Source organism: Sorex araneus, chromosome 1, assembly GCF_027595985.1.
Source record: "Sorex araneus isolate mSorAra2 chromosome 1, mSorAra2.pri, whole genome shotgun sequence".
NCBI classification, from domain to species: Eukaryota; Metazoa; Chordata; class Mammalia; order Eulipotyphla; family Soricidae; genus Sorex; species Sorex araneus.
In genome coordinates, this window is record NC_073302.1 from 116880690 (window position 1) to 116897024 (window position 16335).

Genomic DNA, 16335 nt, shown 5'->3' on the forward strand with positions numbered 1-16335 from the left:
CAGAAAATGTGTATGAAGCTTTAATTATCTGAAAACCTGAAATGAACTGCTACTCATGATACCTGGGGATTTTAATGAAAAGCATACATATGTTCTTCTTGCTAATTGAAGATGAGCTTCCTTTCAACGAATTTAGTCTCCTGAGAATTTAAAATATAAAACATATAAGGCTTGAAAAGAATTTTAAAATCCCAAAGTAAACTGCTAAAACTTTGTCTGTCTAGTAGAAAATGATAGCAGGTTTATATTTGGGGATGAAATTGCTATTTTTTATAAGTAAAATATAATATAGAACTTTCAGATAAGCATAGATACCAATTTTTCATTGTTATCAATAAAAAATAGGCATATATCTGATTAAGCATTGGATCTGCATATTTAAAACAGAATATCAAATAAACTTAAAAATAGATTATATATGTAGAGTATTAATGTAATCGCTAATATTTAGAATTAGAAAATCCTTAGACATAAAGTTTAGAGTAATTTTTTATTTTTTAAGTGGTCTATAGAAATATCATCACTGTATCACTGTCATCCCATTGCTCAATGATTTGCTTGAGCGGGCACCAGTAACATCTCCATTGTGAGACTTGTTGTTACTGTCTTTGGCATATCGAATAAGTCACGGGTAGCTTGCCAGGCTCTGACGTGCAGGCAGGATACTCTCGGTAGCTTGCTGGGCTCTCTGAGAGGAGCGGAAGAATCGAACCTCGGTCGGCTGTGTGCAAGGCAAACGCCCTACCCTCTGTGCTATCACTCCAGTCCATAGAAATACCATAACAATTAAAAATAACAGTGCTATTTGAAAATGAAAGCACTGCATTGTATTTAAGAGGAAAGATTAATTTAAATGCTCTTTAAATGTAATAAAAATGGTCGTTTATTGAGATACACTAAAAGTTAGCTGGCATCCTTTTAAGTTTTTCACTGAATAAAAAATAAAACATCGCAGAAGCAACTAAATGACTAAACTTAACATAGTCTAGTGGATACAAATGAACAAAATTCCCTGGGGATAACTAAAAGGAAACTAGAGATAACTTCAAAGAAATTGAGGCTGAGCAAAGGATTCTTACTAGAGAAATAAAAGTTGAAGTCACTAAAATAGGAATTTAGAGGCAACACATGAGAATTATGGTGAGTAGCTTAACAGACATTAATGAAAATGAAGTGTTGGGGAAAGGGGAGAGGACCAGTTCTACCAAGGTATTATGCAAGCTGGATAGAGCGGTGCTGTGCTGAGTGGTAGGTATGTTGCTTCTCTTGTGTAAGATAACAAGGGACATTTTGGGAGCCAGAGCGATAGTACAGCAGATAAGATATTTGCTTTGCATGTGACAGACCTCAGTTGGTCTGGCAGACCAGGATTTGTCCCCAGAATCCCATGTACCCTAAACCCACCAAGAGTAGTCCCTGAATGCTGCCAGGTATTGCCCTAAAATAAAAAACAAAACCAACAAAATGATATTTTGAAGCTACCATAGATTGACTTAAATTACTCTAAATAATCTGATTATTCATTTGCCAAACACTGACTCTGAGGGTCAAAACAAGCTAGATACTTTGGACACAATTTCTTTTTTAATCAAAACAAATTGTTATCTTGCTATTTGCTTTCATTCTGAAGAAAACTTAAGTGTATATACCAAATCCTCTCACTCTTTGTCCTCAATGAACTAAAGTCCTGAACTGAGGAAACAGCTTCAGTCATGTGTGATTTTATCCAGAATAAAAATGTCTCTTTGTAGACATCTAGGGGGATTCTCTGAGAGCCTTGATCAGAGGAAAGACTGATGAACAATAATTGGGATTTTTGTTTTGAAAGGATACCATTGTAACCAAAAGATTTTATTTAACTTACTAACCTCAAAACTCATATCTATCTTAAAAATGCAAAATCATATCATATGTTCACATTTTAATTTTATGTTCAACAGCACAAACAGCCTCTAATGAGTTGAGACTCTATTTTAAAGCTAAATAATTCTCTAGAAAGAATGAAAATTAATTCACTAATAAGTAGCTCCAGAATGCAGTTTATTGCGACAGAGTGAGATAACATGGCTGAAAACTCTGTGGCTTTCTCAGAATGGGGTCAGGAGAGTGTTCTCCTTTCCTGATGTGTTCAGCAACTGCCTCACCCACCTTCTTTCTACATATAATGGCCCAAAACAATAGCTTCTGGAAAAGGTAGACATTCTTTTCCAAAATCATGTACTGGCATTCTAGTGGAATCATAGCAAATTTGTTGGGAAAGTTGTATATAAACCCAACAAACTCAGTGAATGCAAATAATAATACAGAAAGCTCAAACAGCTCAGTATATCCTCAGACAATGACCTTAGAAACACCATTTTGAAATATAATAATTGTAACAAGTTTATAGTTTTAATCTTCCTTCCTTCCTTCCTTCCTTCCTTCCTTCCTTCCTTCCTTCCTTCCTTCCTTCCTTCCTTCCTTCCTTCCTTCCTTCCTTCCTTCCTTCCTTCTTCTTTCCTTCCTTCCTTTTTTTTTTGTCTCTTTGGGCCATACCTGGTGGAGCCCAGGGTTTACTCCCTGCTTTGCACTCAGGTATCACTCCTGGTGAACCATAGAGGTGTTAGGGATCGAACGTGGATCAGCCGTGCGCAAGCAAATGTTTTGTCCATTATATTCTGACTCTAGCTCCTGATCTTTTTTTTCTGATTATTCATTCTGTCATTTTGTTGTAGCAAGCAATATCAAGTAAATTTGGTTTTGATTGTGAAGGGGATAGAACTGGGAACTGGATGGAAAATTTGGGATACTGGCGGAGAACAGGTCACACTGGTAGTAGAATTATGGTTGAAACACGGATTGCCTGAAACAACTGTGTTATGAAAAACTTTGTAAATCACAGTGCTTGCTTTTCTCTTAAAAAAGGAGTTGGTAACAGTCTATCCTGAGTAAGAATTTAAAAGATCTGTTTGAATCTGTTGATATTATTGAATGCTAAATTATATCTCTAACTTTTGTTGTCTACATATAACGGCATGCCCCAATTTTGGAAGGGGCTCAAAATGAGCCATCTACCGAGGAAGTAAAGAAACTTGCACTGGCAAATGAGAAACAATCTTTATACAGAAAAATACACCATGCAGAGTGCAAGCCCTAACAGGTGAAAATTACAGCAGCTGATATAATATAAGAATGCAGTTAATTAAAGGTTTTCACAGTTGAGGATGTAATAAGAGGGAGAACAACAAAGATAACTGTGGTAGTTTTTGTTGCTCTCTTGACTCTAAGTGGAAATTGAAAATAACTAATACATACTTTTGGAGTAGAGTATTACGTAGAAGACACTGAAACCAAGAATGCAACTCAATTACTAGGATATAACACTAGAAATAAATCAGGGTTTGCTAGAACTAAGGTTTCCTCCTAACATCAATGTAGTCTTTTATTAAAATGGTTCTGTTAGTTTTCATGTTCTTAAATACTCTCTTTAGAACAAAAAATCCCATAGCATGTATTCCTAAATTCTACTGTTTGGGAAAAGGGACAGCCTTATTAACTATGATTAACTACCTACTTCAAGGACCTGACTCTTATTCAAAAGGCATACAACACTGCAGCCTGGGTAAACATTAAACCTATGACTCAAAATCTCAAGCCTACTCATAATTTTTCTGAATTAATTTTGTCTTTTTTTTTTGGTGTCCGTTAGCTAATACTTTCTATACACTTAAATAAAGCTAAGTGTTTTTCCTATATTTGGCCCAAGAGCTGTCAAAATTGAAAATAATATTAATAAAACAAACTGAAATTATTCTCATAAATATATTCTCCCACAGATATATCTGCCCATGTGCATTTTTGATACATTGTAGTGTTCTTTTGAGGAAAATGTCCCTCTAGTTGTTTTGGGGTCCTGTTGGGGCAGTTGAGTAATCAAATAAGCATGAAATAGATTAACATAAGAAACAAGCAAGCCTAATGACATGCAGAGAGATTCGACATATACATAGGGACTTCAAAGATTATGAAGCAAAGCAACAGTATATGTTCTGAACTAGGGAATATACAAGGAGCCTGACATTTCACAGGGCTGATGACGTGCACCCTGAGGAGCGGGGATTCAGATGTGGTTGGACACATGCTCAGAAATGAAATATGTGCCTGACTTTGAAGGGAATTTCTTCAAATAGAAAGTTTAGTTTCTGGCATGTGCCCTTATACTGAGTAAGATTATCAACTTCAAAACTTCTACGAGTGGTCAAAATTTCTTGGGTATCCTCAGCATTCCTATTGATCCTAACTGAAAATAATGTTCAAGCTAAAATGACACAACTGGGGGTCTGGAACGATAGCACAGTGGGTAGGGTGTTTGCCTTGCACACGGCCGACCCGGGTTTGAATCCCAGCATCCCATATGGTCCCCTGAGCACCGCCCGGAGTAATCCTGAGTGTAGAACCAGGAGTAACCCCTGTGCATTGCCAGGTGTGACCCAAAAAGCAAAATAATAATAATAATAATAATAATAATAAAAATAAATAAAATCACACAACTGGGGTGGTGTATTTTTTTGTTACAGAGGCAATTCTCAACGTGTCTCCAGCTCCTATCCTTATACATTTTCCAAGACAGTGCTACTGGAAGTATGTTTTTAGGGTGATTTTTTGCTGTATCTGCGGGTCCATGAAAAAGCTGGGATGGGAGATTTGACTTGGTGGCAGATCAATGTCTTGACATGTGTGACTCCCTGATTTCAATTCCTAACACAACACGCTACCACAAAAAAACCCATGGAAGTACTTTGAACACAGCTGAGAATAACTAGTAAGCATCACTAAGTGGACGAGGAAGAAAAAGGGAGGAATAGAAGGACACAGCTCAGCTTATCTCGTGGCATATTGCCAGCATTGGAAGAGATGGTAGGTGCCCTGCGGGCTTGGCACTCATGCCCAGACATGGAGGAAACATGCCCCCTGCTGGACAGGGTTTGTCAGAGACCCTAGCATCAGTGACCAGGGCCCCAGGAGGGCAAACAGGGCCACAGTGTGTGCTTTCTGTCAAAAGTATCATTGCACAGTGTGGGGGACCGGGACCCTGGGAAAAGGAGAACTTAGTCATTTCCCCAGACAGGGAGTGCCCACCAAGATATTGTATTATGAAACAGACATCCCGTACCAAGGGCGAGACCCACAAAGATGACAGGCATATCATGTTCCAGTCTGCTGATCCCCCTTATGCAAATGCCCCGCGAATGCCCCGCGTGAACCACCCTGGCCCCCTTGCAAAAGCCTTGCCCCTCAGCCTATATATTCTGTATACTTCCCTTCAATAAACGAGACCTTGACAATAGTTCTTGCTTGGTCTCCCTCTTCTTTCTCACCCTTGCTACTTCAGGTAGCGCCTCTTCAGACCCTGGAATAACTTGGTCCCGCGGGACGGGACAGCACAGGGCTGGAGTGATAGCATAACAGGTAGGGCATTTGCCTTGCACACGGTTGACCCAGGTACGGTTCCTCTGTCCCTGTCGGAAAGCCCGGCAAGGTACCAAGAATATCCCACCTGCTCAGCAGAGCCTGGCAAGCTACCCGTGGTGTATTTGATATGCCAAAAACAGTAACAAGTCTCACAAGAGAGACATTACTGGTGCCCGCTCGAGCAAATCTATGAGCAATGGGATGACAGTGATGATGATGAATTAAATATTTCTGTAACACAATCTACCAGAAATGTGACTGTGTCCTTTCCTGGAGAGTACATATCAACAAAGTTGCTAATAGTAGTGGTTCACCATTTATTTGTGCATTTATTGGGGCTACCAAGTGGTGCTCATGGGGCCTGGCTCTGCTCCTGGTTATTCTCGGACAACTGGCATCTAAGGCTGAATGTTTGGGCCCAGGGACTGGTATTGATCTTGTCCTGCAGTTCTAGAGGATTATCAGGGTCACTTGGAATTGGGGGGGACACGGAGCCATAACCCAGTCCCCATGGCTATACCTCACATTTGCCTATGTTCTCGATATCATATGGTACCAGGGATTAAGCAGGGGTTCCATATAATTAAGGAAAGCACTGTAAGCCATACACTATCTGTCCTGTCTTAATAATGTAGCACTCTACTCCTTTTGTTCATCAATTTGCTTGAGCGGGCACCAGCGACGTCTCCATTGTGAGACTTGCTGTACTATTTTTGGCATATCAAATATGCCACGGGTAGCTTGCCAGGCTCTGCCATGCAGGCGGGATACTCTTGGTAGCTTGCTGGTTTATCCGAGAGAAACAGAGGAATCGAACCCAGGTTGGCCACATGCAAGGCAAATGCTCTATCTGCTGTGCTATCGATCCAGTCCACAATAATGTATGACTAATTATAAATATTAAGTAAAATTAATAAATTATGTCACTAAATATGGACAAAAATGTTATTGAATAAATATGTCCATATATACTTATATGTATACATATGGAAAATAGGACTTAAAAATTAAATCTCCCTGCTAAATACTAGCCTCTAAGTGCTATGATTTATAGTCTAAGAGAGAGGACATAATGATTTCGTAAAGATTAGGAATTGTTGGTGAATTCCTTTGTTCCATTGAATTATTTATTAAATCCATTTTGTAAATTTTTTATATATTCCTCAATAACACATGGATGCTTCTCAAATGTTCTTTGATTTCATAGTTCATTTTGTTTATATTAAATGCTAAATGCAGCTTGCAAAACTGCTAAACATTTTCGTCTATTTTACATTTTCTAGAGAATATTAGGGCATTCTTAAGCATAAGCAATTCTTTCTCTAGTGTAGCTATTTAAATACTTCATATACTTAGGTTTTATTTTTGAATATTTGGTGTATATTTTAGGGTAAAATTGTAAATCAGTTACACAATACATTTTCTATTTGAATATGAATGGGATTTTTATTAAAATTCAGAGTTTATGTTAAGTGTTTTTTTATTACAGCGATAAAAGTTCATTCATTTTCATCAGATGACTACACACATAACCCATCTGAAACTCCCAAAGAGCACAAGAAAAACAAACTAATAAAACCAAGCCAATAAATCACTTTAAAACAGGAAAAAAGTTTAAATCTCAAAGAAAGAAATGGCATGTGTGGAACAGTTTAAACCACCAATGTTTTAAACTGCACTCTTAAAAATTAAACAAAGACATTAACAGAAGCTTAGTATATACATAGAGAAAAGGACCAATGCAGTCTGTGAAATGCAATTCCCTAGTTCTTTTGTCTTTGTTTGGGGACTGCACCCCAACGATGCTCAGGATTCAAGACTGGCTCTTTGCTCTGGGACGATTCTTGGCAAAGCAGGAGCAGCTGTTTGTGGTACCAGAGATAGAATCCTCACTGAGTGCACTCAAGGCCAGCTATAGCCCTCTGTTCCCTGCAATTCTTTAACATACTAGAGGTTGTTTCTTTTTTTTTTGGTTTTTGGGTCACACCTGGCGATGCACAGGGGTTACTCCTGGCTCTTCACTCAGGAATTACTCCTGGCGGTTCTCAGGAGTAGAATGGGATGCTGGGATTAGAACCCAGGTCGGCTGCGTGCAAGGCAAACACCCTACCCGCCGTGCTATCACTCCAGCCCCGGTTGTTGTTTTTTTATAAAAAAATTGGGTGGATCTTTCAGGACGTATGAAACTGGACTTCTGCCACCAAATCCTTGGGTGTAATGAGGGTGACATTTTATAAGAAAATGGAGATGCACACTTGTTGCACAGCCATACTGGAAAGCAAAATAATGCAGACAGAATAATTTACTTTACATACAACAAGTTGTATGTGATTTATGTATTAGTTCAAACTTTCAAAGAATAAGAATTTTAAGTCTTGCATGCACTATTTTTCTCACTACTGAATTCTGCTGTGGGATATAAAGGTCATCACAGAAGGTCATTTTATGAGTGAGATTTGTGCATATATAGCACTCAGGAGACATTTTTTTTTAATTTTATACAATTTTAGTGCTTTAAGGAGTGTTTGTTTAAAGGATCATTCTTAGCTTGGAATCGTGGCAAACTATTGTTGCTTGCATTTCACTCTTGGAACACAGATTGCAAATTCCCCTTCTGTATCAGTAGAATCACTAAGACTCATTACTACCTTCCACTAGAGACACAGACTTTGTTGTTTTTGTGGCTGTCATTGGAAATTTGAATAGATACAGAAAAAGGTTTTGCTTAAATAGTCACACATTGTATCAACAGATTTTTTCACAATTTGAAAAAGCATGCCTTGTCTTCAAACTAGAAGAATAAGTAAACATTTGAGCAACTCATCTTGCTTTCCTCATCACTGAGATAGTATTTTAGAATGTTGGCGACTTTCGTTTCAGAGAAATCAATATAACTAATTATGCCTAATTTCCTTCTAGCTTACGTGATTTCCAGAATTAGACAAGTTGTATCAAGCTTTGTAGCTTCTCACTTTTTAGTGTTTTCATCTACCACTTAAACTGTGGTCAATAGAGAAACCCCAATTTCACTTCCTATCTTCTGTGAAATGCAGAATCACAGCTTCCAAACACAGGCACGCTTAGTATTCACATTAGGTTAAGGGATTATCTTCACAGTTGAAATGACCTGCTCTAGCATACAATAAAGAGTTAAAGGAGAAAAAAAATACTAAAATATAAGAATGTCATTATTAAGCATATCGCTGAAGGTTACCTTAACAATCGTGAGAACTGTGATTATCAGTGATGGGACATTTATAATTTGAAATCGTTTCTCAAATTTTTTTTTCTCTTGTAAAGAACACCATGTAAACTTTCTTGTTAAGAAATCTTAATAGTATACATTAAAAGCTTCCTTTGAAAAACTATTCAATTCCATTTTAATTACATATTTTATAAAAATTGAGGACTTCATCATTTGATGGGGCACATTTATGTAGATATAAAGAAAAGTGAGATTATTTCATAGATTTATTTATCTGTTTGTTTTTTTTTTTTTTTTTAGTCAAACCCAGTTGCGTTGGGAGTGGGGAGTAATTTAGCTCTATTCTCAAGGACATTGCAGGGACCATGTTGCCAGGGATAAAAGTCTGATCTTCCACTCCCAAGCGTGTCCTCAGCCTATTCTGTCTATGTTCTTCCAAGGAATTCTGTCTGCAGTGTTCTCTGTACTTCAGAGAAGTAAACTCATCATTCTACCTGCACAGGCCCTAATGACTCTATTAAATTTTACACACACACACACACACACACACACACACACACACACACACACACACACACACATATACATATATATATATATATATATATATATATATTACTCCAAGTTTTTGCAAAATGTTCAAAAATAAAACAATTTTTATAATATATAAAGAAAATACTTTCAGTAGACATAAAGTCTATTGAAATTCTATTGCCCACACACCTGGCTGTCTTCCCCCAGGCCTCTCAGAGGGGATGGGCTCCAGCTTCCCTCTCCAACCTGAGCAGAGTTCCGGCGGCCGAAGACCACCCGAACCTAGCTACAGCCATGCTCGAGGCCCCTCTCCACATGTTCGGACGGGCCTCACGCATGAAGCTACGGACAGAGGAACCCAGGTGTGTGTAATTCCATCAACGGCCAACAGCCAGACACTTAAAAGCAAGCTCCCAGAAGTGCATGGCTGATATCTTGTAGCCTATTTATCCCTCTGGGAGAAACTGGCAATCTTCTGAGTGTTTCCTGCCCACATGGGACAGCCTTGCAAGCTTCCCATGGTGTATTCATATGCTAAAGCCAGTAACAAGCTGGATCTCATTCCCCTGACCCTGAGAGGACCCCCAGAGCGACATCATTGGGAGGGCTGCGTGGAGATAGACTTCTAAGATCTCAGGGAAAGGATGAAATGAGAGGTTACTGAGCCCGCTCAAGAAATCGATAATTAATGGGATTTCATGATCGTGAGACATAAAGTTAAAATAGCATAAGATTATTATATTTGCACATATAAGGTACAATTTGTTTTATAGAAGTCTTTAATGCTTAGTAAAATTTGTTCTTTTATTTTTCTGTGTGGGGTCACACCCAACGACGCTCGAGGTTACTGCTGACCCTGCACTCAGGAATCATTCCTGGCGGTGCTCAGGGGTCCTCATGGGATGCCAGAATAAAGTTGGGGTCTGTCATGTGCAAGGCAAATGCTTTACCCACTGTATTATCGCTACAGCTCCATGAAAAAAATTCTTTAACTTTTATTCAAAATACATTTCAAATATTGTTGGAAAATTAGCCTAGTAATGATAGATTGTTTTCTACTTGTGAAAGCATTTGTGTTTGTGGTATATATCCTTTTTATGAATGTTTATTTACCAATTATCACTGAAAATGTAAAAATCTTCTTTAATTTTCTTGAGAAATTTGGTATACTCTTGGCATCATTTCTCTTACCTATTTGGAATAGCAATGAGAATTTAAAATTAGTTTGAGGTTTTACAAAACTCTTTAATTAGAAGGCATATGCTCGTTCTATTACATTATTAGCATAATTTTGAGAAGTGAGACCTTATTTTTTATGAGAAAAGCATATTTACTTTATGTAGCTGCAAGGTCATTTATATCACCACTTAGTACAGAAAATGAGGTTTTTAAATTTCTTATAAATTATAAATTTCATTTAAAAACCCAATCCTGCTGAGTGAGAAAAAGAATGGCCAAAGAAAACTAACTTCACATTGATAATTACTACTAGTTCAAGCAACATAAGTCTATGTTATTTTTATTTATAACTATCCCTTTTATGATAAATGTCACTTCAAAATCAAATAGGTGGAAAACATTACTTGATATTTTGTGTTTAATATACAGTTTTTACAGTAGGATATTTTTATATTTCTCTCCCTAGGATAATTTATTTTTAATCACAGTATCACTGTATCACTGTTGTCCTGTTGTTCATCAATTTGCTCGAGCAGTCACCAGTAACATCTCGATTGTGAGACTTGTTGTTACTGTTTTTGGCATATCGAACATGCCGTGGGTATCTTGCCAGGCTCTGCTGTGTGGGCGGGATACTCTCGGTGGCTTGCCGGGCTCTCCAAGAGGTATGGAGGAAACCAGCTTGGCTGTATGCAAGGCAAACACCCTACCTGCTGTGCTATCCCTCCAGTCCAATTTATAGATAAAATGTATGCAATAAAATCATCAAGTCAAATATAATTCTTAAATTATTTAAAAGTTGTAATCATATGTGTTTGTTACTTAGCACTGTAGCACTGTTGTCCTGTTGTTTATTGATTTGCTCAAGCGGGCAGCAGTAATATCTCCATTGTGAGACTTATTGTTACTGTTTTCAGCATGCCAAATATGCCACGGGTAGTTTGCCAGGCTCTGCCAGGCGGGTGGGATACTCTCGGTAGCTTGCTGGGCTCTCTGAGAGGGGTGGAGGAATCAAACATGGGTTGGCCCCGTGTAATTCAAATGCCCTACCTGCTGTGCTACCGCTCCATTTCTTGTTTTGTTAGACATAATACTATAATATTATTGTATCATGATAAAAATATTATAAAAAGTAGGTATAAAGTATATGATACTTTATCAAAAAGCATTGTAAATAAAGAAGGCACAATAACTTTAAATGACAGTAATTTCAAAATGCATTCAAATTATCTGCAATTATTTTTATGTAAAATGAAAAAGTTTATTTCTGTTGCTGAACAAGTCACAAGTAGAACTGTATAACCAGTTTTATTGTTTATATTACAAATTCAGTTAAATTGATAATAGCTGTAATTCACGTGACTATAAATAATTTTACTTTTACATTTTTTTCAAAGGCTTTCCTAATATCCTCAGATTAACTTAATTACCTATCACAAGACAATGGTTACATATTAGTTGTTTTCCTAGGACTTTTTAAAACCAAAGTAGCAACTGGGGAGCGGGAAAACAGTTAATTTTTGCCTTGTAGCTGGTTTGGTCTTGTCATCTGCTGATAAATGCAATGACAAGGGATGCCATTCTTCTGCTTTTAACAATTTCAGTAATGTGTGTACTCTCTTTAGTTACTTGAACCACTTTGATTCTCCTCATGCTTGTCTAATTTGGATGTCTGGGTATACTTCCGTGTAGCTCTGATCCAAGCAAAATACTCAGAGATCTGTCTAACAGAGCCACTTACCTACTTAACAATGACCTTTACTGTTTTTTGAAGCTGTAATTTACAATGCTGCTAATAATAGTGTTTCAGGCATATAATGAACTGAAGCAAGAGCACCGCATGGTAGGCCATTTGCCTTGCACGTGGCCAACCAAGTTTCTATTCCTCTGGCCTTCTTGGAGAGCCCGGCAAGCTACCGAGAGTATCCCGCCCTCACAGCAGAGCCTGGCAGGCTACCTGTGGCGTATTCTATATGCCAAAAAACAGTCACAACAAGTCTCACAATGGAGACGTTACTGGGTCCCGCTGTTACTGGTGCCAAGCAAATTGGTGAACAACAACAGGACAACAGTGCTACAGGGCTGGAGTGCAGGCATATAATTTTCCAGCTCGAAAACCACCACTAGTGTCCCCACCCTTCCACCAGAGCCTGAGGTTCCCTGCTACCTTCCATTCTGCCTCCATAGCAAACTCAGGTTTTGTAAATTTATTTTAGTTCAGTGGACAAAGTTTATAGTGATATTGGGTCTCAATAGCTTTGATGTATGTATTTACTTCACTTCTACATCATTGAAGTGCTCAAGGCCACTGATCAATGCCCCTGTGTCACCTCAGTCTGCTCTCTGCCCTCCCCCCATCAGTATCCTCTTCAACATTCTCATTTCTGCATTTTGCAATTCGGGCTCAAGGGCTTTTCCACGTTTGATCACCCTCATTCCCTGGTGATCAGTTCCTTTTGGGACACTACCAACTTGACTTAAAGCTTGTTTTCAAAGACCTTAAGCTTAAAAAACCTACATGAAAACAAGATTGTTGCTTTTTTTCCTTTTTTTTTTTTTTGAGGTGGAGGGACCACATCCTGCAACGCTTGGGACTTATTCCTGCCTCTGTGGTCAGTCAAGGTGATGGAACTGAGTCAGCCTGTGGCATAGGGTGGGTAGGTGGATCTGGCAAATGTGAAGGAAACATCCTTTACCTCTGTGTTATGTCCCTAGATCACCCAAACAAGATTTTTTCCCCACAGTGTGATGAGTTTGTGGAGAGACAGAAAGCCTGCTCAGAATAACTATAATTGTGGCATATTTTCTGCTCCGGTAGTATTCTTGGGGTCCAGGATGGAGTATGGAAAAATCCCTCTGCTTTGTGCAACCACAGTTACCTAATTACCCCAGTCCATTTACAATTTTGGTCAAAACTGGGACCACCAGAGTTTGACAAAATTAAATCTGCAGAGTATATATATATTATCATATATGTATATATAGTAATTTCCATAACATAATATTATGTCTGCTATGAGTGTTAGCTTCATCATTATAATTCTCTGGACAGAAACATTTTCAATTTTCTTTTTTACTGTAATAAAATTACAGTGACACTCTGCTCTAGGTTCTCTCTGATCTCTGGTATAAATAATATTATTGCATTATAAATTTTCCAAGATTTGCCCTCATCTTTTTCTCTGATTTGTTCTCCAAATGTCAGGAGGTCCAGTGCCTGAACTGATTCTTCTTTTCCTGGGCTGGTGATTTGATGCAAGGCTCAGGATGTAGACTTGCTTTATACGTAGTCCGATGGATTAGCTGAGACTCCAGGGCAGGTAATGAATCTAGCAGTATCCAACCTGCACATGACCACGAGACAGCAAGTTTGGGATCAGGGCCAGCCCCATCTAAGGCACCTGTTTTAAAGTCTGTATTATTACTCGACTCCAACCTCAATATCTAAACAAGCTATACTTATAAAAGTCCTTCTTATCAAATCATATGATCAAAATAGTGGTTTTGCTATAGAGTTAATAGGATATTGACTATTTGATCCTAACCTGTGTATATTTTCTTACATATTTTCTCTATAAAGTATATATTAGAATATCTTTTTTCAATATCATGAATTAACTATCTGGATGCCCAGGTGACAAAATTTTGAGGAAAGGAAAAATAAAAGAGAAAATATAAGTGCTTATTGCATGGTGTGTTAGGTCATGGTATGTCAAAAAGCTAAATAAAAGTAAGATGTGAGGAAAGCATTGAAGTTTCCAAAACTCTGATTTTCATTTGCGTAGTTCATAATAAAAGCTGAACTTTTGGATTCGAAGCAGATGGAAGTGTGTTTGATAGACTCTTCTTATTCTACCATTCCACAGTCATTTGTGCAGATTTTGATGGGTTTGCAGAGCTGTATGAAGCAACATATATTATGATGTAAATGCCATCATTATGACATATGCTTAAACTTCTGCTGAGAAATAAATAAAATATCTTGAAACGCCTGCTGTTTATCCCAGCTGTTTATTTCTCACAGCCCATAAATGGAAAAGTCACACAGTTTAGCATTTATATGCTGGCGAGGCATTTGGAAATAATTAAAACCCTTACGGAGACTGCTTTCTTTTTTGTTCTGAATTAGAATTATCTGATAATTTCAGGAAAAGAGGGCAAAGGCATTAACCGATAATAAGTGAAGTGTTCATTATCCCCAGAAAAGTAAGGAAACTACCAAGAATTCCATCATTTTTCTCCTAAATGTTCAATAGTGCAGTAAATAAGTTAGAATACATGTGTGGAAACAGAGGCTATGAGACTCGATGTGTAGCTGGAGTTTTAGTATCGATACAATTCCCAGTGGGAAATTTGATCTCATGGGTAAGTTGGGTTGATTTATGTTGATACTAATAAACTCAAATAAGAGAGCACCAAGGGGATTGCATTTCCCTCAGTATAAAATCATGCACTCATTTACAAAATTACAAAACATAAACTAATAAGTACAGATGTATGTCAATGTTTTACTAATGCACACATGGGCTGTGGCCATAAGACCATTATATAAATATCCTATGTTGCCTAACATAAAATTGTAGTTGGAAATGTTTAGGGACAATGTTGCAGTAAATATACTGGTTTGGGGAAAATAAGTTTCAGTTTTCAGGGTTTACTCTTGATTCTGAACTAAGGCATCCTCCTGTGGTTCATCAGGTGATCTTATGTGGTTCTGAGGGTTCAAAGACCCCAGGTTGGCTGCAAACTAGGCAGGCATATTACCTGTTGCATTATCTCTCTGTCCCTTCAGAAGATTTTTAATCTGCGTTATTTAAGATGGTGGTTAAATGGGTCAATAGATTGTCTTTAACTTCTCACTATAATTAAATATGCATCTTATCAAAAATGATTCTATCGCTAGTATAGGACCATTAACTTTTTTAAATGTCTTATATAAAGAAAAGCTATGGTACTTCACCTTTCGAAAACATTTCTAAAATAAAAATAATAAGAACTTATCAATGTTTATTTCTACAACTAAAAGTGCGTTTCTAATATACGGAGTACTGTGGACACAGTCAATAGTCATGGCAGTGCTCAGGATGTATGGCTCAGTGCTCCAGGCCATCCTTGCAGCGCTTGAGGTGCATCTTGTTGTGTTGTGGATCAAATCAGGGTCCACTATATGGAAGGCGGGTCTCTTGATTCATGTAGTATCTCTCTGACAAACTTCTGATTTTTAATTTTAATAAAAATGGGTTCACACATTCCTTTAGCAGTTTGTTTTGTTCTCTTCCATGTAAACACTCTAAACTAACAGCCTAGAATCTGAATTTAAGGATTAAGGTATATATTTTACAAATTACTTTCAGGTTCATGTTATGCTGTTTAGCAAGTTTGAATAAATGCCAATACTTTTAAGTGTAAAACTTTTAATTTGATGTTCTAACAAATAAAGGGTCACTTACATGCAATAATTGCAAAATTGTAAACATGAGCAGTGTTTCTGTGTATTTAATAATTTTGTCCTTAGAAGACCTGCAAGACTAAATTTAAAACTTCCCTAAAATAAGGGAAAATTGAGACTGAATCACTTATTATCATAAATATGCCTAAAATATCGCTAGAACTTTGTGTAATCATGAATGCATTCATTTTTGAAGCACAAGACAAGTAGCAAATGTTTTTCAAACTTTCACTTATTTCAATTTTTATTGGCTCACTTGTGAAATAACTTAGTTAAATTCAAAAATATTTAACTTAATAAATTAATGCTTTTCTGTTTATAACTAGAATAAATATTTAATTGTTAACATTTTCATTTGATTAAGTCTTTTATTTTTATTGTTACAGTATGCAATTATACTTGATTCGGAATATATGTCTATATTAGTTTTTAAAGTTGTACTTAAGGATTCACTATTTTCAAAGAAGGATTAAAATTAAAATTGTGGCAATGTATTTTGGGTAGTTTAATTAAAGTG